Source organism: Artemia sp. Qi Xiang Cuo, chromosome 4, assembly GCF_049724085.1.
Source record: "Artemia sp. Qi Xiang Cuo chromosome 4, ASM4972408v1, whole genome shotgun sequence".
NCBI lineage: Eukaryota > Metazoa > Arthropoda > Branchiopoda > Anostraca > Artemiidae > Artemia > Artemia sp. Qi Xiang Cuo.
In genome coordinates, this window is record NC_142797.1 from 50,873,655 (window position 1) to 50,899,409 (window position 25,755).

At 34.3% G+C, this 25,755-nt stretch overlaps 1 protein-coding gene across 17 annotated transcripts in view; it reads right to left on the reverse strand.

Moving 5' to 3' along the window:
* LOC148953208 (ATP-dependent RNA helicase vasa-like) overlaps window positions 1-25,755 on the reverse strand; it is a 152,188-nt gene that overhangs the window by 107,625 nt on the left and 18,808 nt on the right. For 13 of the 17 annotated variants that reach the window (XM_089088362.1, XM_089088372.1, XM_089088373.1 and 10 more), the window contains exons 3-8: window positions 25,124-25,236; window positions 17,645-17,746; window positions 16,992-17,123; window positions 6,263-6,329; window positions 4,518-4,584; window positions 1,543-1,697 (exon numbers count right to left, since the gene is read on the reverse strand). The gene's annotated coding sequence lies outside the window, so the exon portion shown is untranslated. The remainder of the gene's footprint in view (window positions 1-1,542; window positions 1,698-4,517; window positions 4,585-6,262; window positions 6,330-16,991; window positions 17,124-17,644; window positions 17,747-25,123; window positions 25,237-25,755) is intronic. The other 4 variants (XM_089088383.1, XM_089088384.1, XM_089088363.1 and 1 more) reach the window with 2 other exon arrangements.

Here is a 25,755-nt window from a genome sequence, read left to right on the forward strand (position 1 = left end):
TTTGTATCAACCACAGCATGTTATACATCATTTCAAATCAAATAGGACTTCAGCTTTATGAAACCATTTTATTTTCGTATTGAAAAATTGCTCACAGCTACATTATTAGAATCTATTCCTTCATTTTATAGACGAAATAAAAAAACAAACAAAAAAAACAAGGGAAATTGACAAGAGACGAAGCTAAAGTTTATTTGGATCCAACCAGATATTTTCTAAACGTGAACAAGATAATTTGTTTTTGAACTTCTTGAATTATAAATAGTCAGAACAATGGTAGCCTACACAGGATAGGCATGTAAAATAAAATCTTAACACTTGAGCCGATTTGCCCTTTATGTTAATTGTCCTAATTTGACCTTTTTTGTTATCAGAGGCCAAATAACAATAAAAATTCAAAAATTCATCGATTCAAAAGCATCAATGTGATATTTTTATTCGGATTTTTATATCTTTATACTTATTATAAATTAATTCTTTACTTCATTGTAAAGCACAAGTTTTTGTTTTTTGTGTGTCTCAACAAACTTAACTTACTCATTAGTTCGTTACACTTTTTGACCCACACAGTGAGAACAGTTACCATTCGAGTTTGCAATACTGTAACATCAGACAAAAAAAAAAAAAAAAAAACGGAAACACTTCGTTAAATGATTAGCAGAAGTTTAAATTGTCACCTTTCAGATAATTTTTTGTTGCGATTTAAAACAATATTCAACACTAAACAAGCCATGTCGAAATTTTGAGAAACGCATTGGAATTTTTGTTTTGTTTTGTAAACGAACAACAGAGATTTCTATTGCACAATTACATATTTCAACAGTTTACACTTTTGTTGACGATGTTTTGCAGATAAAAATACGAGAAACATTTTCTTAATATTGCAGTAATTATTAATATTTTATAAGAATATGTAAAACCAGAAAAACAGCACTTGTCCCTATTATGTAAAAATTATGATTGCTCCCTTGGAGGCAATCAAGTAAAAATAGAACACTAGCCCATGGTATTATACACTAGGCCCAATGCACCTACGTATCAGGTGTACAGCCACAGAAATAGACAGTCAAGAACCAGCCAAATATTTAAGTGAAAAAATAACTAAGAAACAAATATGAAGGAAGATCCTCTTTTAGCGAAGTGTAAACTAGTCAATTAAAGTAAAAACAAAATCCACTTCGTCTATCGTGAATACAAAGGGAATAAGAAGGTGCCCCTGACTTCTTCCTCACAATGGTTAAATGTTAATTATATCAATATTTATATTTCACCCAGAATCTGCCAATTAGTTGGAATTACACCCTCCTCCGCATTTAACTTCATCATTAGCAACTTTATTTTTAAAGTCTTGATATGAATGTCGATTCTAAATGGCATGGAAAAAGACAGCCAATTTGAAAGTGAAATTCCCTTCCTGTGTGCAGGTTATATGAGTATAGATAAATAAATAAATATTATAAAATTATAAGAATAAAGAAAATCAAACAAGTAAGGGTAAAATAATCTAATATGTACAGTTTAGAAATCTAGAAAATTACTTACTTGATCGTCATGCAAGCTGGGTAGTGCCGGGTATCATTAAATTCCTCCCTATATATTTAACTGGTAGAACTTTCTTTGTCTCCTGAATAATTGTTTCAGAACTTTCCTGAACGTGTCCAGAGCTTTCTTTCCCGAGTGTTTCGCAGAAAAAACATCTGAAAATGGGAATGATTAATGGTGTATAGAAAAGAAATCCCTCAAGATTTACAATTTACCTAGAATGTTATCAGTCAAAGTAAGTTAGCAACATGGAATCATTCAGACATATGCTTGTCAACAAATACATCATTTAATAAAAGCTGTTCTTCTTCGCGTGGGTAGCAACATGGAAATAGTTTTTTCTTTTTTTTGGTCATATTGTAAATTCCTGATATAGAATTGAAAGACTGATATAAATTGGATATAAACAAATAGATGCAAAGCAGGTAAAAAAAATTGGGGCACATAAAAATACTGGAATATAGAAATTAAAAAAATAGAATGAGTTTTGAAAACTGAAGTATATTCTAGAAACAGTAGACTACACTATCCGCTTTTTCAATCACCAATACAAATTTTGGGAAAAGCATTTTCGGCCACTAAAAAAAAAAGAAAAAGAAACATGCAGTCGGAATTTTTTCAAGCTATTTCCTTTACTACAAAAATGTGGAGGGCTATTATTAAGGCTATATTGCCATCAAATGAATTTGAAAAAAAAGTCAAATAAAAACATATAATTTTAAAACCAGGTATACTAAAAATTCTTCAATCCACAAATTGGCTTCAATGTTGATTTAATTATTCATGCTGGTCCTACAAATAAGAAGCCCAATAGAGATGATGTAAGTTAGAAGTGTGAAATCTTTAATGCTCCTATAAGCCCAATAGAGATGATTTAAGTTAGAAATGTGAAAATCTTGCAGTACGATTTAAGAACCATAAAATTGTGACAAAATATATCACTCACTCTATAGAAAAACCACTGATAATTATTTACTTTTTGTCCCTGGGGCTCATCGAAGCCAAACCTAACGTCTCGTCAAAGCGTTAATGAATCCATTTTAATAAGAAAGATTGAAATATTAAGAATATGTCTCCAAAAGTGACGCAACCTACCTCAACCCCATCTAATGGTCCAAAGTTATGAAGAGTTGCTCATTCTCAAAGAATGATTAACAAAAAAAAATCAAGGCATGTTTTAAAAAATTTTAATTGAGGACCTGTTTATGTTGTTTTATTTATGCAAGGGGGAGTCTACAGAAGAGGAGAATTTTAATCCTGTATTACTAAGCTGTTATCGGAATTACACATACTGGCACAATTTGGAAATAGCTAAATATTCGGAGGTGACCTAAAATGACAAAAATTCATATGAAAAACAATTTAAAGAAATAAGACGGTAAGTTGAGGAAAATGAGTCTAAAAAAGATTTGCATACATGACAACTGCAGCAACTCAAAAAGCAGTTATCATTTCATCACTAAAGGAGGAAGGGGCAAAAGTAGAATTATAGAAAAACAAATTACGGGCGTAAATCTGTTTCCTTGAAATTTCCGTTCTCCTAATAGAACTAATCTACCAGTAAAGATAACAAAAAGCCTCGAAATCTGAATTCTTCCTCATTTTCATCAGAAATTCCAAGACTACTTCTGATAGTCTTGGAACTACTTTCTTTTTTGCATGTTTTAAACGTCAATTTCATAACTACGAAGTTTGCCAAAAATGTTATTCGAAAATTTTATTATGAAAAGGTAAAAAAAATGGCACAAGGAAATAAGGGACAGCAAAATCATACGCAATGATGACTTGCTTCAATTTCCATGATTTTAATGGCGTGACGGTAGTTCTGATTATAATTTTCCGACAGAAATTTGTGCTCCAGCCCTAAAAGAAATTGAGCCAATCAGATGCTTATCAGCTAAAGCCACTGATAACAATTATTTAGTACTGTGCCTCAGAAGAAAAGCAGCAGAAGATTTTCTTACATCATTTTTCTAACGGTAACTCCTGTTATAATCATAGGCAGAAAAAATGTGGAACCTCTTAATAAAAAACTAAATTTACCAACAAAATTTAAGATAATATTATCACTCCTTATGTACTTCTTTTAGTGTTCCCATGCTTGCGTCAGCGCACAAATTCTCCAACTTTTGCACGTTTCCTAACCAAACATGAGTTCTTCAAAAGCAAAAGCATAAAAAATGTGCGAGCAGGGGCGACAGCTCAGACAATTCAAGTCCGAGCAAGATTTGTGTCCCGCATAACTGATATCCTTTTCTTCCTTCGAAATTATTTAAATAACTAATAATATGAAAAGGTTCATCATTTGATGAGCAGTGAATATAATTCGGAAATAAACACTTAAGAACATCAAAATGATGGACTTGAAAAAGTCCATCATTTGGTACCCTATTTCCTTTTTTTCAATTATGGGTCACAAATGGTATTTTTACTCCTTTTGACCTCAGCTAGGGTGGAAATGAGAAATTAAGTGATAGAATTATTCAATTTTAATGTGATTTTCAGTCTTCTCAGACTTGAATTAATAGGACACAACAGATTAGAACAGAACAGATTAGAGAACAGAATTCTTATTTACCACATTGATTTAACATTCACTTATTCTAGCTATTAAAATTCCTTTACTAATTACGAAATATCGACAAGGCCAATTCTTTCGAGACCAGCATATTTCAGCCATAAGGGAGACCAACGGGTGCAATTAACTTTACAAAACTTTCAAGCTAGATATGCCCTTTAGTACTTCCGTGATCCTTAAAACGAGTCTGCACTTCGGTCTGAGCAACTCCACCTCATGAATTATAAAGTGTCAGTTGAACTATATTTAAATGAATTTGCTTCGTTTTTTTTTCAGAAGTTGAATAGAAATAGAATCTGATTACAATAAAATATAATTGAGCTTGAAAGAAAAAGACATGAATAAGCCAAAAATTTTATTTAAAAAGCAGTTCATTGGAAACTTAATATTTACATACCTGTTATAATAAATATTCTTCAATCCACTAAAAAGCCTTGTCATTGATTTGATCATTCCTGCTGGCTCTGTAAATAAGAAGAACACTATAAGGATGATTTAGATTCCTCTATATTAAAGATCAATCTAAAAGTGATATCAGTATCCTTTTGGCTTGCTCAGTCATTGAGAGCTTGGCTCCCTGGCAACAGTTTTCTCCTCATTCTTCGAACTTTTGTTCCTAAAATCAATTTTTCAGGTTAAAACTCTGTTATTTCTATCAAGAGGTAACAGCAGTACAAAGCGCTGTTATGGAATTGCCCCAAACCTAAAGATTCTTGCATTTGTGATTCGAAAATCAGTAGTAATTTACCTTCACATTAAGAGTGAGAATGAAAGGTGTTCATTTCTCCCTCCTCCCTTTAAGTATTTATATAATAGCATAAAAACGAATCGTCCAGTTGTTATTTGTTATATATTTAATTCTAACTTAATATTGCAAAATATTCTATTTTTGAACTACATAAAAATAATTGACTAAATAAAGTGACATTCAAAAATTTTGGGGATTTGATTTCACAAACTAAAACAAAGAAAACGATTTCCAAGTCTGGCGTTATGTTCTCGTCTTTTGGCTTTGACGAAAAGAAGATTTCCAAGAATTCAACTCATATAATCCTATATTTACCGCTCGTATTTATTATATACTTTTTTATTTACAATATTAATTAAATATTCACTTATTCTAGCTATTTAAATTTATTTACGGGATACCGATAAGGCAAGTTCTTTGGAGACGAAAAGAAGACTAAGGGAGGAGTCAGGCATAAGGGAGAAACGGGTGCACATAACTTTAAAAACTCTTCCAAGGTAAACGAGTCCTTTAATATTTCAGTGACCATTCAAACAAATTCCCGCTTTTTCTTCTCGTCCATGGGATCCCCGTTTCAATTTACCCATAGACACTAACCAAACCTTAGTTTCGTTTCTGGGAACTTGTATAATAAACTCCCTAACGCTCAAGTTGTTCATTCATTGACGCATTATAGTATATAGTATATTCTTCGATGCATTCATTCATTGACGCATGGATAGTATATGCCTTTCGGCATATACTATCATTAATATGAGGTCATTCATTACTCAGCGTTCAATATCATGAACAGTTTAGATATTCGATTGGCTACATGCTATATATAACCAATAGAAATACAACATTAAACTCACAGAAATAGAATTCTAAACACAGAGTTGAGAATTTTTTTCCAAAAAATTTAATATGCCAAATTATAACAAATAATTGATATTCAGCTTAAACAAGTGAAAGTTTAAGAAAGATAAGGAGTGATACAAAATTGGAAGACAGCCCAGCACTCAACTTATTACCATATATTGCAAAAGGAAAAAGCTAGGTATAAGACAGACAAACAGATACAAAGCTGAAAAAAAAAATTAATATTGGATTTAAAAAAAATGGAAAACTAAGTATACAGAAATAATTTAGAAAACTATAGGACATTTTTAAACCTGTACACTATCCATTTTTCAATTTTCAAATCGCCAATACAAATTTTAGGAAAAGCATAGAGTTGTGGCCCCAAAAGAAGAAAAAATATGCTGTCGGATTTCTCCTTTACATGTTTCAAAAACCATTTTCTCGGTTACTAAAATGTAGTGTGCGATTATTAAGGCTATTTTGTCCAGAAGTGTGTTTGAAAAGAAAAACATGGTGTAAAGCAGTCAAATAAAAACTTAAAAATTATATACCTGTTATATAAAATATTCTTCAGTCCACAAACAAGCCTTTTAGTCTATTTGATCGTTCATGCTGGTCCTGTAAATAATTAAAACATTATAAAGATAATTTAGATTCCTCTATATTCAAATGTCAGTCTAAAAGTGGTATCATTATCCTTTTGGCTTGCTCAGTAATTGAGAGCTTAGCTCCCTAGCAAAGTTCTCTCCTCATGCTGATAGCTTTTGGCCCTAATATCCTTTTTTGGGAGGTGAAATTCGATCTTTTCAGTCGATTTAAGGAAAAAGTCGCAATTTTTGTTTACAATTTCAATACTATTTAATCGCTAAACTATCTTAGAATTTTAGATCGAAATGAACTTGGTTCTAATTAGGGGAGAATCGTAGTTTAGCAAAAAACATCACAGAATATATTACCTTTTCTGTGGCACAGTTGGTGAGTCATGACATTAACATGATGTAATGATGCCATATAGAATATAGATGTCATACCTATTTCAAATAACCATAAAAAACGAATTCTTTTTCTGCATCTATTGTACCCAAAATTCCGTTTTTAAAATTTCGGTTACTATTGGGCCGAGTTGCACGCTCTAAACAAAACTCGATTTTAATTTCCAAAAAAAATCTGAAAGGAACCAATGCCGAGGTGCAACGTCACGTTCTCGTGTTCTAGAGCGTGATAAGACTTATCAAATTTGAAAATCTAGCAGCAAGATATTTAGACCCATTAAATTGTCCAATAAGAGTCATACTTACTCCCGCCATTTACCCGTTCCATTTATAAATTTTTGCCTCTCAATTACTTGGACTATCTGTCTTGGCTTTTTTCTACAATTAAATAAAAAAAAAACAAGTTTTTTAAGCTGAAAGTAAGGAGCGACATTAAAACTTAAAACGAACAGAAATTATTCCGTATATGAAAGGGGCTGTCCCCTCCTCAACGCCTCGCTCTTTACGCTAAATTTTTTTAAACAAAAGTTGTGAACAGAGTCAAACTTTAGCGTAAAGAGCGAGGCGTTGAGGAGAGGACAGGCCCTTTCATATACGGAATAATTTCTGTTCGTTTTAAGTTTTAATGCGGCTCCTTACTTTCAGTTAAAAAAACTTGTTTTTTAATTTAATTTCTAAACGTTTTTGAATTAATGCAGCTTTGATTTTGGCTCACCGTAAATAAATAAATAGAACAAAATTTGCATATTAATTTTTTTTTTTTTTTTGGCTAAATGGCTTTCTCAGAATTTTGTTCTGACATAAATTACGAATTAACTTACGTAACAAACTTTTATATTCGTGTGTTTTTATTACGTATATAAGGGAGGTCAACCCCTAGTCAATTCTTAGCCCGAATGAGCCCTAAAAAACAAAAACACACACACACATCCGTGATTTTTCTTCTGGCAAAAAATACAAAATTACACAATTTTTGCAGGAGTTTGAAATTTCTATAGTAGGGTTCTCTGATGAGCTGAATCTGATGGTGTGAGTTTCGTTAAAGTTCTATGAATGTTAAGGATTATTTCCCCCTTTTTTCGAACATAAGGCAAATTGTCTCAGGCGCGTAAGTTTTGATTGGTAACACTAAGACTGATGAAACTTATGTATTTGAAATCAGCATAAAAATCTGATTCTTTTGATGTAACTACTGGTATCAACATTTCGTTTTTTAGAGTTTCGGTTACTACTGAGCACAGGTCACTCCTTACTAACAGTTCGTTGCCACGAACTGTTTGATAGGATACTATTACGGATTCTGGAAGTAGGCTATATAAAAAGAAGTCTCAGTTGAACTACACCGGGTTTATCTCGGTTCGAATTTAGTATTCGTCCTTTCAAATAATTTTAGCTGAATTTGAATCATGTCCATATGGAGGTGGATGTTTATCCTGGATATGGATTCGATTGCAATCTCTTGGTAGAAACGGTAATTATGTCTCGGTAACTGTTGTCAAACTGTTCAAAAGTTCTTGAACTGAACAAACACTCCTTTGTTCTGAGGAGTGTTACACCAAGACTTGAATGAACTTTGTCATTGAACTCTTCGAAAAAAAATCTAGTGAATAACCCGGAAGTTCATTATTTTGTGAATGACCCGAAAGTTAATTATTTTGTTTTGTATAAATATATTAGTTTCAATTTTAACACTTTAGTAATTCTACTGATGACGATCGCTGTATATGTGATTTGGAAATAGCAACCGGTAACAACCGGTAGCAACAGCAACCGGTAACAACAAGTACTGGAAAATCAAAGAAGAAATCGAAAGTCCAAGAAAAATTCGACTGGAGAAAAGCAGAGATAGAAAAAGTTGATCTGTCTTGGAAAGGAGAGCCTCGCCAAGTTCCGGGTATCTTGGAGACTCCACTGAAATACTTCCAAAAATTCTTTGACGATGAACTTCTTGAGCTGATAGTTGAACAAAGTAACGTCTTTGCACTTCAAACTGAGGGATGCAACCTCTGCCTCACTGCCGAAGAGCTAAAAGTTTTCATGAGCATTATTCTATTATTTGTAGTGATAAAAGTTCCCTATTATAGAATGCACTGGGAAGCAGCCACCAGATACCCTCAAATTGCCGACAAGATGGGCCGACAAAGGTTTGACAAGATCAAACGTTTTCTTCATTTCAACGACAAAAATAAAGCTAAGAAACCTGGAGAACAAGGATTTGACAAGCTATACAAGATTTGACCCGTCTTGAGTCATATTTGTTCCAAGTTTCTTGAAGTCAGCCCAGAGGAACACTATTCAATTGACGAGCAAATGATTCCTTTCAGGGGGCAAAACAACTTGAGACAATATCTACCGAAAAAGCTGACGAACAGGGGACTAAAAGTGTTCCCAAGAGCTGGTGTGTCAGGTTTTGTATTTGATTTTGAAGTTTACTAAGGGAAGGGCACTCTTGTTGAAGATAACATAGAGCCAGATCTTGGAGTTGGAGGCAACATAGTTTTACGACTGATGAGTACCTTACCAGAGAAAATGAACTACAAGATTTACTTTGACAACTGGTTTTCGAGCTTGAAACTAATGAGTTTGCTCAAAATTAAAGGATTCCCTTGCATTGGTACGTTGAACAAAGCGCGACTGAAGAGCTGCCCGCTCCTCACAGATGGTGAAATGAAGAAACGAGAAAGAGGAACGTCAGATTACAAGACTGACATTCATTCTGGCGTTATTGTAGTGAAATGGTTAGATAACAACACGGTTTGCTTGGCTTCAACGTATGCAGGAATAACGCCAGAGGATACGTGCAGACGCTGGAACGTTAAGGATAAATCCAGGGTTGAAGTTTCTAGGCCAGCCATTGTTTATGAGTACAAACTTCATATGGGTGGCGTAGATTTAGCAGACATGCTGGCGGAGATGTGCCGAACTAATCTTCGGACACGAAAATGGTATATGAGAATCTTCTGGTGGCTTATTGACACAGCAGTCTGCAATAGCTGGCTTCTTTTCAGGTCAGACGTCAAAGCGCTGACTTCAAGGACAGACGAACCGATGATCTTGAGAGCCTTCAGGTCTGAAGTTGCTGCAGGGTTGTATGCCTCGGCGCGTGTGATACCCCAACGTAAACGTGGTAGACCAACCGCAGATGTTGAAGATAGTCCCAGCCCCAGCCCCATTCGAAGTCGCAATCGAATCCGACCGGCAATATCTGCTCAAGCCGATGGACTTGATCACTGGCCAAAAAAGACTGAAAAGCAGAGCCGCTGCAAAGAGTGCAAATCGGGATATACCACTTTTGAATGCGAAAAATGTGACCTTCCACTGTGCCTTACTGCCAAAAACAATTGTTTTAAAGCCTTCCACACCAAGTGAAAATGCCCCATTTTTATATACTCGAGAGGCTAATGTCGTATTTTTACAACATGGTCTAAAATTGACAATTTTGAATAAATCATGCAAAAATAAAATTTTTCGTCAATAGTCTGACCTAGAGATTACATGGGAAGCGTTGTAGATTTTTCCTGGTATTCGTTCATATAGTGGCCTGTCAAGGGTTAATCTAATCTATCTTATTTTTTGTAAATTAAAAAATATTCCAGCATGACAGAAAACAGACCAAGATGACGTTCTTAAATATCTAGAGCTAAATAGCAGGACGACTTTTGTCCGTCATTTTGGATAAAAGCCAACACAAAATGACTCATCAAATTCCAGAGAAATTCATAAGTGGGCGGGGCCTGCCTAACAAAAAGCAAAAAAACGGGCCAGTAGATTGATTAGTTCATTTTCAGCGTTTGATTAAGCAACAAGAGTGATAAGACAAATATGAGTATAAGTAGCGTGGATCAAATATTCAGTGCTGTAGATGGAGATTATGAAAGCTTTTACTTTAACACAGATTGGCAGCTAGGGAGCGGAAAAATAGCAGCTACAAGCAAAGAAAACGTACTTGACATATTATGTGATAATTTAGATCTGGACAAGGAATTCAGTCAATCTCAACATAGAGGAAAGGACAATGTATACGGAGGCGAAGAAAACGCTGTCGGGAGATCTACAAGTTGCCCCCAAACCGCTGTAAAAAGGCCCAAAGAAAGAAAGAAGACCTCTCCTAAGAAAAGAAATGGTGAAAAGGAGCCTTCAAACATTCAACAAGAACATAAGAAAAGTGTAAAAGAAAGAAATAAGGAAGCCGCACAATGGTACAGGATAAGTAAAAGACTCCGGAGTCAAGAAGTAAAAGAAGAGTTACAAATATTAAAAAAGATATCGGCCGCGCTCTACGAAGAGTTGAGATCGCTTAAAGCGACTCTTCACTTGGGCAGCGCTATTGCACTGCCTGTGATTAAAGAGATCTCTGAGTGCGATTTCTATTGAAGTTTCCAATGAATTCGTTCATCTACTTAGCTCACCGATAGCTTTTATGATTATTTTCTGTTTTATATGCTTATAGTATTGCAAAACATTATACGGAGTAGAAAAATTATGATGTCAAAATTCTAGCTTATTTGATTTCAAAATTATTTATTCCATAGGCTAGTTTTTAAATTCTTTGCAGATTTGTTTTGATAACATGTTTGTCATTTTTAAAGATGATCTTTTTGCCTAAACTTTGGATAAATAGAGAAAAAGAACACCTTTTCCAATTTTTTCCAATTGTTGAAAAAAATTTTCTACCGGAGTAGAAAAATTATGAAGTCAAAATTCTAGCTTATTTGATTTCAAAATTACTTATTCCATAGGCTAGTTTTTAAATTCTTTGCAGATTTGTTTTGATAACATGTTTGTCATTCTTAAAAATGATCTTTTTGCCAAAACTTTGGATAAATAGAGAAAAAGAACATCTTTTCCAATTTTTTTTTGGCACATAAAATGGTAATTTTAACAAAACCAGGCAACAATTAATGAAGCTCGCCACTTCACTACACCCCTGTCGGCTGGGCAGATAATACTCGCTTCAAAGTAAGTGAGGGGGACCTGGGAGCTAGCTAAAAACACCTAGATATAGAATCAAGTCCTTTCCCTCCTTTCACTAACAGCTGTTAAATCAACATTATCATTATTTGGTTAAAACTTCTTTTGGTAAAATTTAGACAGACGAAAATCATAAATCGGGTAAAAAATTCCCCTACAAAATATTATCAGAGCTTACTTAAGCTGTATAGCCGCACAGCCAAAGTTCGTCTTTTTGACATTTTTCAAGACATTTTTTATTTTTGTATAAGACATTTTCCTGTGAGGGTTTCAATTAGGTGGTAAATCTCTTTTCAACAAGGTGTTTGTTGTAATATGAACAAAAGAAGCATTCTTCAATTTTTCAGAATGTCAAATTTTTTTTCTATATTTCCCATTTGGATTTTCTACTGGGCATTTTTAGGTATGATAATTTCCTGGTTTCCTCAACGCCTCGCTCTTTACGCTAAAGTTTGACTTTCTCACAACTCTTTTTTTAAACAATAAAAACTTTAGCCTAAAGAGCGAGGCGTTGAGGAGGGCACAGCCTCTTTCATATACGGAATAATTTCTGTTCGTTTTAAGTTTTAATGTCGCTCCTTACTTTCAGTTTAAAGAAATTTTTTTTATATTTAAAGGCTGCGAAAGTGGGGGTTTGGGGGCGGTAGCCCCCCAACTGTGCCTCCTAATCCCTGTACGTTTTAAGGTTCGACCTTTTAACTCAGCCTCTTTAACTCTTTAGAAAACGTAGTTTTTTTCAAATAATTTCTGCACGTTTTGTACAGTTTATTACTTATTGTTGCTTGACTAACTGTTAGCTGATCGTGTCAGGAGTTAAAGTTGGGGGCTGCCGCCCCCAAACCCCCCGCTCTTGAATATTCTTCTGTTAAGGCTTTTAATTCCTGAATACTCAAATCACGTCGTACAGGGTGCCTCCTAATCCCTGTACGTTTTAAGGTTCGAACTTGTGAATCAGCCTCTTTAACAGCCCCCCAACTGTGCCTCCTAATCCCTGTACGTTTTAAGGGTTGACCTTGTAACTCAGCCTCTTTAACTCTTTAGAAAACGTAGTTTTTTTCAAATAATACACATAACCAGGTTAGACATGCTTTGTTATGAAAATTGACGCGCAGATATTTTCATAACAAAGCATGTCTAACCTGATTATGTGTATTATTTGAAAAAAACTAAGGTTTTTCGTAAATGTAAATTTGGGGGATAATTTTTTCGGTATGAAAATATCAAAAGGCCCTAACAGGTCGAATTCTTCTTCGAATGAGTCCTCATTCGACCGGATCCGTTGCCAACTGTGGCCTGTAGGCGTGGCTAAGAAAAAAAAGAAATGAAGGTTAAGTGGCTATATTTGTTTTTTTTGAAAACAGGGAAGGAGTGATCGGATTGAGCTGAAATTTCTAGGATAAGCTCCCGGACTCTAGGAAAGCTTAACCTCTAAATTTCAGCCTAATCGGACGACGTTAAAGGGGGGCTGTGGTGGGAGGGTCGAAACTTCCGGCCCAGTTTACCCCATGAAGATAAAGTCGGAGGAGGATGAAATTTTGCAAGTTTCTTAGTTTGAGCTTGGGCTACAAAATGCGATTACCTCCGTCTCTCTGCGACCTCTAGGACCTGAAATCGCTTAACATTGTGGTGGGTCGCCTCTTTATAGAGGCACAAGTATGCCTCCTTGACAGGCCAGCAGATAGAACCCAATAAAACACTTTTTTTGAAAAATCCACTCAATTCACTTTTACTGTACTTTTATATTAAAATGGTAGCCTCAGATTTGCAACCTATGAGCTTACAAAGTCTTAAATAAATGCACTGAAAAAACCAAAGACAGTTTGCGGCATACGTAATTACTGCGTTTTTACTTAAGATACGGTTGTCGAACTACATTTCTATGGGCTATGTTGATTGACTTTCAATCACTTAGGATCTCTTTAAATATTCCCTGTATAATAATAAGTTTAAATATAAATAACATATTTATATATGTAAAGTTTGAGATTGAATGAAGTGGTATTCAAGCGAAAATGGGCAAAAGAGCCACAATTGGGTCCTCTAAACGTACCTATTGAAATTTCTTGTACATCTCAGCTTATCAACAAGCTCTGATATATCTACCCATCATGAAATACGTACTTCGCGACTTCGTGCCCTAAACTAGCCCGAGATTAAAAATCTCATTTTGACTCTGATCCCCACCTGCAAAACCTCTGTTTTGTGTTCAGTATTTTGATTATCTGAAGCCTGCCTATATCTTCGAAACATAATCTTCTCTCCCCCCCCCCAAAAAAAAATTTCATCTCCCTATACAAACCCTCGAACAAAACCAAGCCCAATATGGAAACAAACACTCAGCTAGCCCTAAAAGAACACAAAATAAAACATTTCACAACAATCACAACACCACTTAGCTTATTTATTCCCTCGTTTGTTCATAATCTCAACAGTCATCTCCAGCCAAACACTAAAACAACCATTCTTTAACAACTTGCGAAATTTAAAACACTTAAAACTACATTCAAAGTTCATAACATCATCTCAGACAAGCACACCACTATAATCTGCAATATTGAGTTTAAAAAAAAGACCACTTACCCTAAAAGAAGTTTTAAAATAGCTCAAACATGTTTTAACCCAAAGATACCCAATTCGTCGACTGATCCAATGTAATCGACCATACGGCCCATTGCTGTTTTTCCGGCCAAAGAGAAGGGAGTCTAACTATAGTGTTTATTTTCTGAATTCACAAAATCAGATAATAAACCGTATAGAATTCGAATAATTTCGACCAATAATTGGGTTTTAAATGTGCATGTACATCTGTACAGTTAAAAATAGACATTACAAGGAAGGGATTTTGGTTTACATGAGCATGAGTATTTAAAAATCTAGAGCTAAATAGCAGGACAACTTTTATTTATCATTTTGCAAAAAAAAATCCAACAGAAATGACTCGTCAAATTCCAAGGGCGGGCCCACCTAACAAAAACCAGAAAACAGACCAGCAGATTTTAGTTGAATTTCAGAAGCGTTTGATTAAGCAACAAGAGTGATAAGACAAGTATGAATTTAAGTAGTGTGGATCAAATAGTCAGTTCTGTAGATGCATATTATGACAGCTTTAACACAGATTGGCAGCTAGTGAGCAGAACAACAGTAGATGCAAGCAAAGGAAGCTTATTACACATATTATGTGATAAATTAGGATTAGATAAGGAATTCAGTCAATCTCAAGATAGAGCAAAGGACAATGTATATAAAAACGAGGAAATCCCTGCCGAGAGGTCTGCAAATCGCCGCCAAGTCACTGTGAAAAGAATCAAAGAAAGAAGGAAGATCTATCCTACGAAAAGAAATGGCAAAAAAAGCGTTCAAACAGTCAACAGGAATGCAAGAAAAGTGTTAAAGAAAGAAATAAGGAGGCGGCTCGATGGTACAGGCTAAAGAAAAGAATGAAGAATCAAGATGTTGAAGCAGAGTTAGAATTATTGAAAGAGATGTGCAGCGTTCGAAGAAGAGTTGAAATCTCTTAAAGATACTCTTATCTTAGGCAGCGCAGCGCTGCCTGTAATTAAAGAGATCTCTGAGTGCGATTCTATTTAAGATTCCAACGACTTCGCTTATATACTTAATCCAAAACTTGATCGATAGCTTTTACTATTATTTTGTGCTTTATATGCTTGTTATAATGAAAAACATTATATAGAATAGAAAAATTAAAAGGTCAAAATTCTAGTTTTCTTGATTTCAAAATTATTTATTCTATAGGCTAGTTTTTAAATTCTTTGCAGATTTGTTTTTGATATTATGTTCGTCATTCTCAAAGATGATCTTTTTGCCTTAACATTGGATAAATAGAGAAAAAGAACATCTTTCCCATTTGCAGAAAAAATGGTAATTTTAGCAAAACCAGGCAACAATGAATGAAACTAGTCACCCCGTGACACCTCTGTCAGCTGAGCAAATAATACTCGCTGAGCAGATAATGGTCCCTGGGGGGGACCAGGGAGATAGCTAAAAATACATAAATATAGAAATGTCTCCTTTTTTCTTTCACGATCAGCTGCTGATCAACATTATCGTTATATAGTTAAAACTTCTTTGGGTAAATTTTGGACAAATAAAATCATAAATCAGGTAAAACATTCCGCTAAAAAATGCTATCAGAACATGCTTCGGCTGTACAACCGTACAGCCGAAGTTCGTCTTTTCGACATTTTTCAAGACATTCCAATCTTAGTAAGTTGTGAAAGCTGGGAGCTGAGTAGGATGGTAAAAGACAGATTACTGTGCTGCAATCAATTTTAACTGATATTTTCAGATTAAACCAACATTGCAGTTGTGTTTTTAGGATAATGTCAATAAATTTAATTTTTTTTTTAAATTGTTTGGGTGGAGGGGAGCTTTATTATTCCGTCTTTTTGGATGAGAGTCAACGAAAATGACTCATCGAGCGCCACAGGAGTTCGTAAGGGGCAGGGCTTATCTATTAAAAAGTAGAAAACAGGCCAGCAGATTTTAGTTAATTTCCAGAAGCCCTTGATTTGAAGCGAAATATGAAAGCTATCAAAACATCAAAAGCCTGAACCAGAAAGGGTGCAAAAAAAAAAAATAGCAACTAAAATCAAAGATTTAATTCCGAAGGATTTTCTATAGAAGGTTTTTTTTATTGCAAAAAAAAAAATCTATATAGCCCAATAAAACACTAACTGTGAAAAATCTGCTCAATTCACTTTCTTTGTACTTTTATATTAAAATGGTAGCCTCAGATTGACTAACTATGAGCTAACCCTTAAATGTATGAATTGATCAAATTAAATACATTTTGTGACATGCGTACTTACTGCGTTTTGACTTAAGATACTGTTGTCGAACTACATTTTTATCGGCTATGTTGATTGACTTTTAATCACTTAGGACCTCCTTAAATAATCCCAATATAATAATGAGTCTAATGTTGAGCAACATATTTATATAGGTTTTTTGTGAGTTAAATTTTTGTGAGTGAGAAAGGGGGAAGGGGTATGTTCCTATAAACCTAAGAAAAACATAAAGTGTAAGAAAAGAAATAGAAAGAAATGGTAAAGATAACATTTGAGAGATGGAAGAAAGGTAAAAGGAACTCTGCGTAAATGCTCGGCTCTTTCCGTTGACCTCACTAATAATCTCACCCTTTTTATAACAGATATTGAACATATTTAAATATTGAACATATTAAACGTATTCATTAAATGGATTGAACCTACTATCGAGATTAAAATTATAGGTGAAATTGTATATATTTGATTAGCATAAAAGAAAATATTTCCGTAGCATTGCAAGTTGGCCTTACCTGAAAGTTGAAATTTGAAGGGTTTTTTTTTTCATTAGTGTTCTATCTCCATAGCAAATTGATCTGGTAAAAAGGGACATATAATTGTACCAATCTGCATTATAACGACAACACAAACGTAAGTGATGAGATCTGAAATAAAAATAAAATAGAATTAAATTTAGAAAACCAATTGAAATCAGAAGCATTTCAAATGAAGAATCAGAACGAACGCAGCCAAACTATCGGCATCAAATTAAGACAGGACAAATCATCATAAGAGTAAATCGAAAAGGACCATGTATTCAATAAGATATTTCTTTGTTCTGTTTGATGTTCCGTACATGTACATTGGTTCACTCACGTCCAAAACGATTTGTTTATAACCCCCCCCCCCCCAAAAGAAACACTCCGCACAAAAAAAAAACCTTTTCCCCCTTTTTTTTGTTTGATAAACCACTCTAGGGAAAAAATACTTGCACCCTAGATGTGAAAATAGGCTAAAATAGAGACCAAACGGTGATACTTGAAAAAAAAAGCATAAAAAAAAACAGCACACCTATGCAGTGAAATCCCCTCCTCCGATTCAAAGAAACATATAGAAAAGATTCACCTAAATATACCCTTTAATGTGCGTATTTTTTACATATTTTTTTGAAATGTAAATAAATCACCTTTATGGAAGAAGTCTTCAATCATCCAAGTAAATCATACTCCATTGGACTATTCTCCAAGTAAAATTGTAGCCAGTTTTGAATCAGTCATATAAGTTCTACCTGCAAACAGAATGTCATGAGACAAAGAAGAAAACCGTCATTTAAATCAATAATATGTAAACACATTCAGACAAATGCCTCGATATATATCATGGAACCCTTGAATTGACAAAAACTGTCAATCAAAGGGCATATCAAACTCGTCATCGAGTATCATCATAATATTTAGGGAATAAATATGTTTTGTAATAAAAAGAATATTTAGCTAGGTATCAAAAGCAGAGGAAAATAAAGTTCGGTCAATAAAATTTTAGGAGGCTAATATACTCTGTTAAGCATAATCAGCGGACACGGTGGCAATGATTTTGTAGAGTGAAATGCATCCCATGTACTTTTTTAGCCACTTCACAACAAAGGGAGTTGTAAAAAGTTGTCTTGTAGAAATAAGATAAAGCACTCTCATTATTACTCTTCCACAACAAAGAACAGCATAAAAACTGAATTCTTATTTAAAACTTTATTTAATGGTCACTTATCCCAGTTATTAAAATTCCTTTATTACGTAATTACGTAATTAATTAAGTAATATAGATAAAGCACATTGACAGTACTATGCCTCATAAGGAAAGCAGCAGAAGTTTTTGTTGCACAATTTTTCAAACCCTAACTCATGTTATAATCATGGGCGAGATAGGCAGATTATATCATTAGAATACACCTTTTACGCATTTTTAAACCTTTTGACCTCACCTAGCGTAGAAATGAGGAACTAAGTGTTTGAATTTTTCGGTTCTGATGTGATTTTCAGTTCCCTCAGACTTGATATAATAGGAAACGACCTTTCAATCCCAAATATTGAAGAAATTTAAATTCGAGCCCTCCCCCCCCCCCCCAACCTTTTTCACCATCTTTCCCTGAAACTATGGGTATTTCTGCACAGCCGAACTTGGCCGATTTTAGATGTTACTAATTTTTCTGAACATTTTCTCATTTTCTGTGAATTTTTCTGAACATTTTGGTGCCAAAAAAATTTCGTTTGCTCCAATGCCCGGTCAAAACCTCAAATAACTAATCTACCAGTGAAGATAACAAAAAGCCTCGAATCCTGAATCCTACCTCATTTTTCCAGAAACTCCAAGACTACAACTGATAGGGTAACATAAGCCCGCTTCGAATTTTGTTGTAATACACTAAAATAAAAATGTTTTTTACAGCCGTCTAACTTCACAATAAATCACATAATTTCCCAAAAGACGATTCAAACCAAAATAAAATATTTTATTTGGTAACAGGACCTCTGGTAAGCGAAAGACCACTTAATCTAATCTATCTTATTTTTTGTAAATTAAAAAATATTCCAGTATGACAGAAAACAGACCAAGATGACTTTATTAAATATCTAGAGCTAAATAGCAGGACGACTTTTGTCCGTCATTTTGGATAAAAGCCAACACAAAATGACTCATCAAATTCCTGAGAAATTCATAAGTGGGCAGGGCCTGCGTAACAAAAAGCAAAAAAACGGGCCAGTAGATTGATTAGTTGACTTTCAGCGTTTGATTAAGCAACAAGAGTGATAATACAAATATGAGTATAAGTAGCGTGGATCAAATATTCAGTGCTGTAGATGGAGATTATGAAAGCTTTTACTTTAACACAGACTGGCAGCTAGGGAGCGGAAAAACAGCAGCTACAAGCAAAGAAAACGTACTTGACATATTATGTGATAATTTAGATCTGGACAAGGAATTCAGTCAATCTCAACATAGAGGAAAGGACAATGTATACGGAGGCGAAGAAAACGCTGTCGGGAGATCTACAAGTTGCCCCCAAACCGCTGTAAAAAGGCCCAAAGAAAGAAAGAAGACCTCTCCTAAGAAAAGAAATGGTGAAAAGGAGCCTTCAAACATTCAACAAGAACGTAAGAAAATTGTAAAAGAAAGAAATAAGGAAGCCGCACAATGGTACAGGCTAAGGAAAAGAATCCGGTGTCAAGAAGTTAAAGAAGAGTTAGAACTATTAAAAAAGAGATATGCAGCGCTCGAAGAAGCGTTGAGATCGCTTAAAGCGACTCTTCACTTGGGCAGCGCTATTGCACTGCCTGTGATTAAAGAGATCTCTGAGTGCGATTTCTATTGAAGTTTCCAATGAATTCGTTCATCTACTTAGCTCACCGATAGCTTTTATGATTATTTTCTGTTTTATATGTTTATAGTATTGCAAAACATTATACGGAGTAGAAAAATTATGATGTCAAAATTCTAGCTTATTTGATTTCAAAATTATTTATTCCATAGGCTAGTTTTTAAATTCTTTGCAGATTTGTTTTGATAACATGTTTGTCATTTTTAAAGATGATCTTTTTGCCTAAACTTTGGATAAATAGAGAAAAAGAACACCTTTTCCAATTTTTTCCTATTGTTGAAAAAAAAATTTCTACCGGAGTAGAAAAATTATGAAGTCAAAATTCTAGCTTATTTGATTTCAAAATTATTTATTCCATAGGCTAGTTTTTAAATTCTTTGCAGATTTGTTTTGATAACATGTTTGTCATTCTTAAAGATGATCTTTTTGCCTAAACTTTGGATAAATAGAGAAAAAGAACATCTTTTCCAATTTTTTTTTGGCACAGAAAATGGTAATTTTAACAAAACCAGGCAACAATGAATAAAGCTAGCCACTTCACTACACCCCTGTCGGCTGGCCAGATAATACTCGCTTCAAAGTAAGTGAGGGGGACCTGGGAGCTAGCTAAAAATACCTAGATATAGAATCAAGTCCTTTCCCTCCTTTCACTAACAGCTGTTAAATCAACATTATCATTATTTGGTTAAAACTTCTTTTGGTAAAATTTAGACAGACGAAAATCATAAATCGGGTAAAAAATTCCCCTACAAAATATTATCAGAGCTTACTTAAGCTGTATAGCCGCACAGCCAAAGTTCGTCTTTTTGACATTTTTCAAGACATTTTTTATTTTTGTATAAGACATTTTCCTGTGAGGGTTTCAATTAGGTGGTAAATCTCTTTTCAACAAGGTGTTTGTTGTAATATGAACAAAAGAAGCATTCTTCAATTTTTCAAAATGTCAATTTTGTTTTCTATATTTCCCATTTGGATTTTCTACTGGGCATTTTTTGGTATGATAATTTCCTGGTGCTGCAAGCAATTTTAACTGATAATTTCGGACTAAACCAACATTGCAAGTGTGTTTTTAAAATAATACCAATAAATTTAATTTTGTTAAAATTGTGGGGACGAGGGGATTTTTATCATTACGAGAAGTATTCCGTCATGTTGGATGAGAGCAAACGAAAATGACTCATCAAGTGCCGAAGGAGTTTGTAAGCTTTTTGTTATCTAACAGAAAATTATTTGAAAAAAACTACGTTTTCTAAAGAGTTAAAGAGGCTGAGTTAAAAGGTCGAACCTTAAAACGTACAGGGATTAGGAGGCACAGTTGGGAGGCTACCGCCCCCCAAACCCCCCACTTTCGCAGCCTTTAAATATAAAAAAAATTTCTTTAAACTGAAAGTAAAAGGCGACATTAAAACTTAAAACGAACAGAAATTATTCCGTATATGAAAGAGGCTGTGCCCTCCTCAACGCCTCGCTCTTTACGCTAAAGTTTGACTTTCTCACAACTTTTTTTTAAACAATAAAAACTTTAGCCTAAAGAGCGAGGCGTTGAGGAGGGCACAGCCTCTTTCATATAGGGAATAATTTCTGTTCGTTTTAAGTTGATCGGTTCGATTAAGTGGTCGGATTGAGCTGAAATTTCGAGGATAAGCTCCCGGGCCCTAGGAAAGCTTAACCTCTAAATTTTAGCCCAGTCGGACAACGTTAAAGGGGGGCTGTGGTGGGAGGGTCCAAACTTCCGGCCCAGTTTACCCCATGAAGATAAAGTCGGAGGAGGACGAAATTTTGCAAGTTTCTTAGTTTGAGCTTGGGCTACAAAATGCGATTACCGCCGTCTCTCTGCGACCTCTAGGACCTGAAATCGCTTAACATTGTGGTGGGTCGCCTCTTTATAGAGGCACAAGTATGCCTCCTTGACATGCCAGCAGATAGAACCCAATAAAACACTTTTTTTGAAAAATCCACTCAATTCACTTTTACTGTACTTTTATATTAAAATGGTAGCCTCAGATTTGCAACCTATGAGCTTACAAAGTCTTAAATAAATGCACTGAAAAAACCAAAGACAGTTTGCGGCATACGTAATTACTGCGTTTTTACTTAAGATACGGTTGTCGAACTACATTTCTATGGGCTATGTTGATTGACTTTCAATCACTTAGGATCTCTTTAAATACTCCCTGTATAATAATAAGTTTAAATATAAATAACATATTTATATATGTAAAGTTTGAGATTGAATGAAGTGGTATTCAAGCGAAAATGGGCAAAAGAGCCACAATTGGGTCCTCTAAACGTACCTATTGAAATTTCTTGTACATCTCAGCTTATCAACAAGCTCTGATATATCTACCCATCATGAAATACGTACTTCGCGACTTCGTGCCCTAAACTAGCCCGAGATTAAAAATCTCATTTTGACTCTGATCCCCACCTGCAAAACCTCTGTTTTGTGTTCAGTATTTTGATTATCTGAAGCCTGCCTATATCTTCGAAACATAATCTTCTCCCCCCCCCAAAAAAAAAATGTTCATCTCCCTATACAAACCCTCGAACAAAACCAAGCCCAATATGGACACAAACACTCAGCTAGCCCTAAAAGAACACAAAATAAAACATTTCACAACAATCACAACACCACTTAGCTTATTTATTCCCTCGTTTGTTCATAATCTCAACAGTCATCTCCAGCCAAACACTAAAACAACCATTCTTTAACAACTTGCGAAATTTAAAACACTTAAAACTACATTCAAAGTTCATAACATCATCTCAGACAAGCACACCACTATAATCTGCAATATTGAGATAAAAAAAAGACCACTTACCCTAAAAGAAGTTTTAAAATAGCTCAAACATGTTTTAACCCAAAGATACCCAATTCGTCGACTGATCCAATGTAATCGACCATACGCTTCCACAATATAAAAAAACATGAATTAGTGAGAAATCGAACATCCTTAAAACCATTAGAGGAATGAAATGTCTCAGTTTCCACAGCATACAAATTTCAACTAGGGGTTTAAACCCAAGACACTCATCCACTAGGACTCTAGGTAAATTTTCAAACTTGTCATTAACACTGTCCAGACGATCTCATTCGTGTTTAAATGCGTCTGCGTGAATTACGATAAGCTATAACAGAAATTAGTTTCCAAGCATTAACTAAGGAGTTTTAACAGAAACCTTTATTTTTGAAAGAACCCCAGTTTTTGGCTAATCTTTTACCTAAAACATTACGATATCTCTATCTTTGTTTTTCCTATTTAGTTTAAATTTTCAATTTTCAAAATATTGAAAGTCAGACTATTAACATAATTTGAGTTCATAACTGATTTGGAATTATTTCGTTTTCAGTATTAATATTTAGTTTATTATTCGTTTCAATATTCAGATTGATTTTATTATTATTTTCCAATGAGTGTTTAAGACACAGAGTTTAAAATAAAATGCAGACAGAGTAGGCTTTACACTTTTACAGTTGGGCGGGGGGAGATTGCGAAATTCTTGGAAATAGATGGATATTACATATTATGCATGATATAAAAGACAATAAAATTTTAAAATAGAGAAAAAGAACATCGTTCCCAATTTTTTTTTTTCGGCAGAGAAATAGTATTTTAGCAAAACCACGCAACAATGGATGAAGCTAGCCATTTCGTGACACCCCTGTCGGCTGAAAAGATAATACTCGCTTCAAAGTAAGTGAGGGGGACCTGGGAGCTAGCTAAAAATACCTAGATATTGAAATAAGTCCTTTCCCCTTTTTCACTAACAGCTACTAAATCAACATTATCATTATTCGGTTAGAACTTCTCTGGGTAAAATTTCGACATCATAAATCAGGTAAAAGATTCCCCATATAAATGCTATCAGAACTTGCTTGGGCTGTACAACCGTACACCCGAAGTTCGTCTTTGACATTTTTTAATCCTTGTATAAACATTCTCGTGTGAGAGTTTCAGTTAGGTGGTAAATCTCTTTTCAACTAGGTGTTTGCTGTAGTATCAACAAAAGAAGGAATTTACACTTTTTCAGAATGTCAAATTTTTTTTATGTTTCCCATTTGGATTTTCTACTAAGAATTTTTCTGGTAATATAATTTCATTGTACTGCAATCTATTTTAACTGCTATTTTTGGATAAAACAAACATTGCAGATGTTTTTAAAATAATGCCAATAAATTTTTTTTTTTTTTAATTGTGTAGATACAGGGGAGTTTTATTACGAGAATTATTCCGTCAGTATGGATGAGAGCCAACGAAAATCACTCACCAAGTACCACAGGGCGAATCTTCGTAAGGGACAGGGCGAATCTAACAAAAAGCAGAAAACAGGCCAGCAGATTTTAGTTCATTTCCAGAAGCCCTTGATTTGAAGCCAAATATGAAAGCTATGGAGAAAAGCACAAGCAAAAAAATAAAATCCACCAAGAGAAAAACACATAAAAACGGAGAATCAAAACATCCGAAGCCTGAACTAGAAAGGGTGCAGAAAAAAATAGCAACTAAAATCAACGATTTAATTTCGAAGAATTTTCTATTGAAGGTTTTTTAATTGCAAAAAGAAAACTTATAGAACCCAATAAAACATTCTTTGAAAAATCCACTCAATTTACTCTTATTATACTTTTATATTAAAATTGTAGCCTCAGATTTGCCTTAAACCTTAAATGTATGCCTTGATAAAATTTCACATTAGTAAAATGAGATTTTACTACTATAGAGATTTGGCTAGTGTTAATTTGAGACACTTAAAATGTTTCACACATATTTTCAGCTAATAAGATATACTATAGAAAATATGATCGGCTCAAATTAGCGCTAGCTAAATGTCGGTATAAGTAAAATATCACCAGTAAATGAGGCATCGTACTCGCCGTTTCAGCCTATGGTTTAGTACAATATCCGTTCTAGCGCAAGAAACAACAAAAGCTTGATTTCAAGCCATAATCCGCTCAGTTGAAGAAAAACAAACTACATGCAAATATGCATTGAAATTACAATTTTTCCCTATTCGTATGATAAACAATGGCTTTTTGCAGGGTCCCAATTCATTGCTCTTATTTGAAAATAGTGATGGACTAATATTAAAAGTTAAATAGCGGGGGAAATGTATATAATATTTAAAGTCGATGCAAAGGGAAGAGGGGAAAAAAATATGAAAATAATTTTTCGGGTCGTAAATAGCCGAAATATTTCTTTGAGGGGAGAGGAGGGGCCAACATCGTTTTCGAAGGAAGGGTACCCCTCATGTGGGCAAATTATAATAAATATTTTTTAAAATAAGAAAACTTACAGTTAGATTGAAGAAACACCCATCGGATAAAACCGGAAAGTGTCATCAGAGTTATTGTTTATCAGTGATAAATTGGGAATCGTGAAGCACTGAAAGACTTCACTGCAGATGGCCTAAAATGAAAAAAAAAGCATTAAAGTACCATAATTGTCGTAAAATTTATGTAAATAAGATGGAATATGCATCAGGTAGAGTACATAGACACTGATTTTTCAACAGAAGTCAGAGAGGGCAAGTGTATTCATCATTAACACCAAGTAACTTACATCAATGCAGCTAGTCTGTAAATACAGATATGAGCTAAATCGTGCATACAGTTTAATCGTGCGACATTTCAAATTTTCAAGGAACTGATTGGAAGTGCACCATTGTTTAACAAACAGACAGAGAACTTTGGTTCCTGATAAATAATTAAAGTACCGTAGTCCCCTTTCGTCACAGAATATAGAATGAAGAATGTAGAAGGAATATGCATCAAGTAGAGTACACGGACATTGATCTTTCAACAGAAGTCAAGGGCAAGTATATTAAATCATTCACAACAAGCAACTTATATCAATGAAGCTAAACTGTAAATACGGACATTAACTGATAGTTATTCCTAAATGCGTACATGGTGTTATACTTAAAAT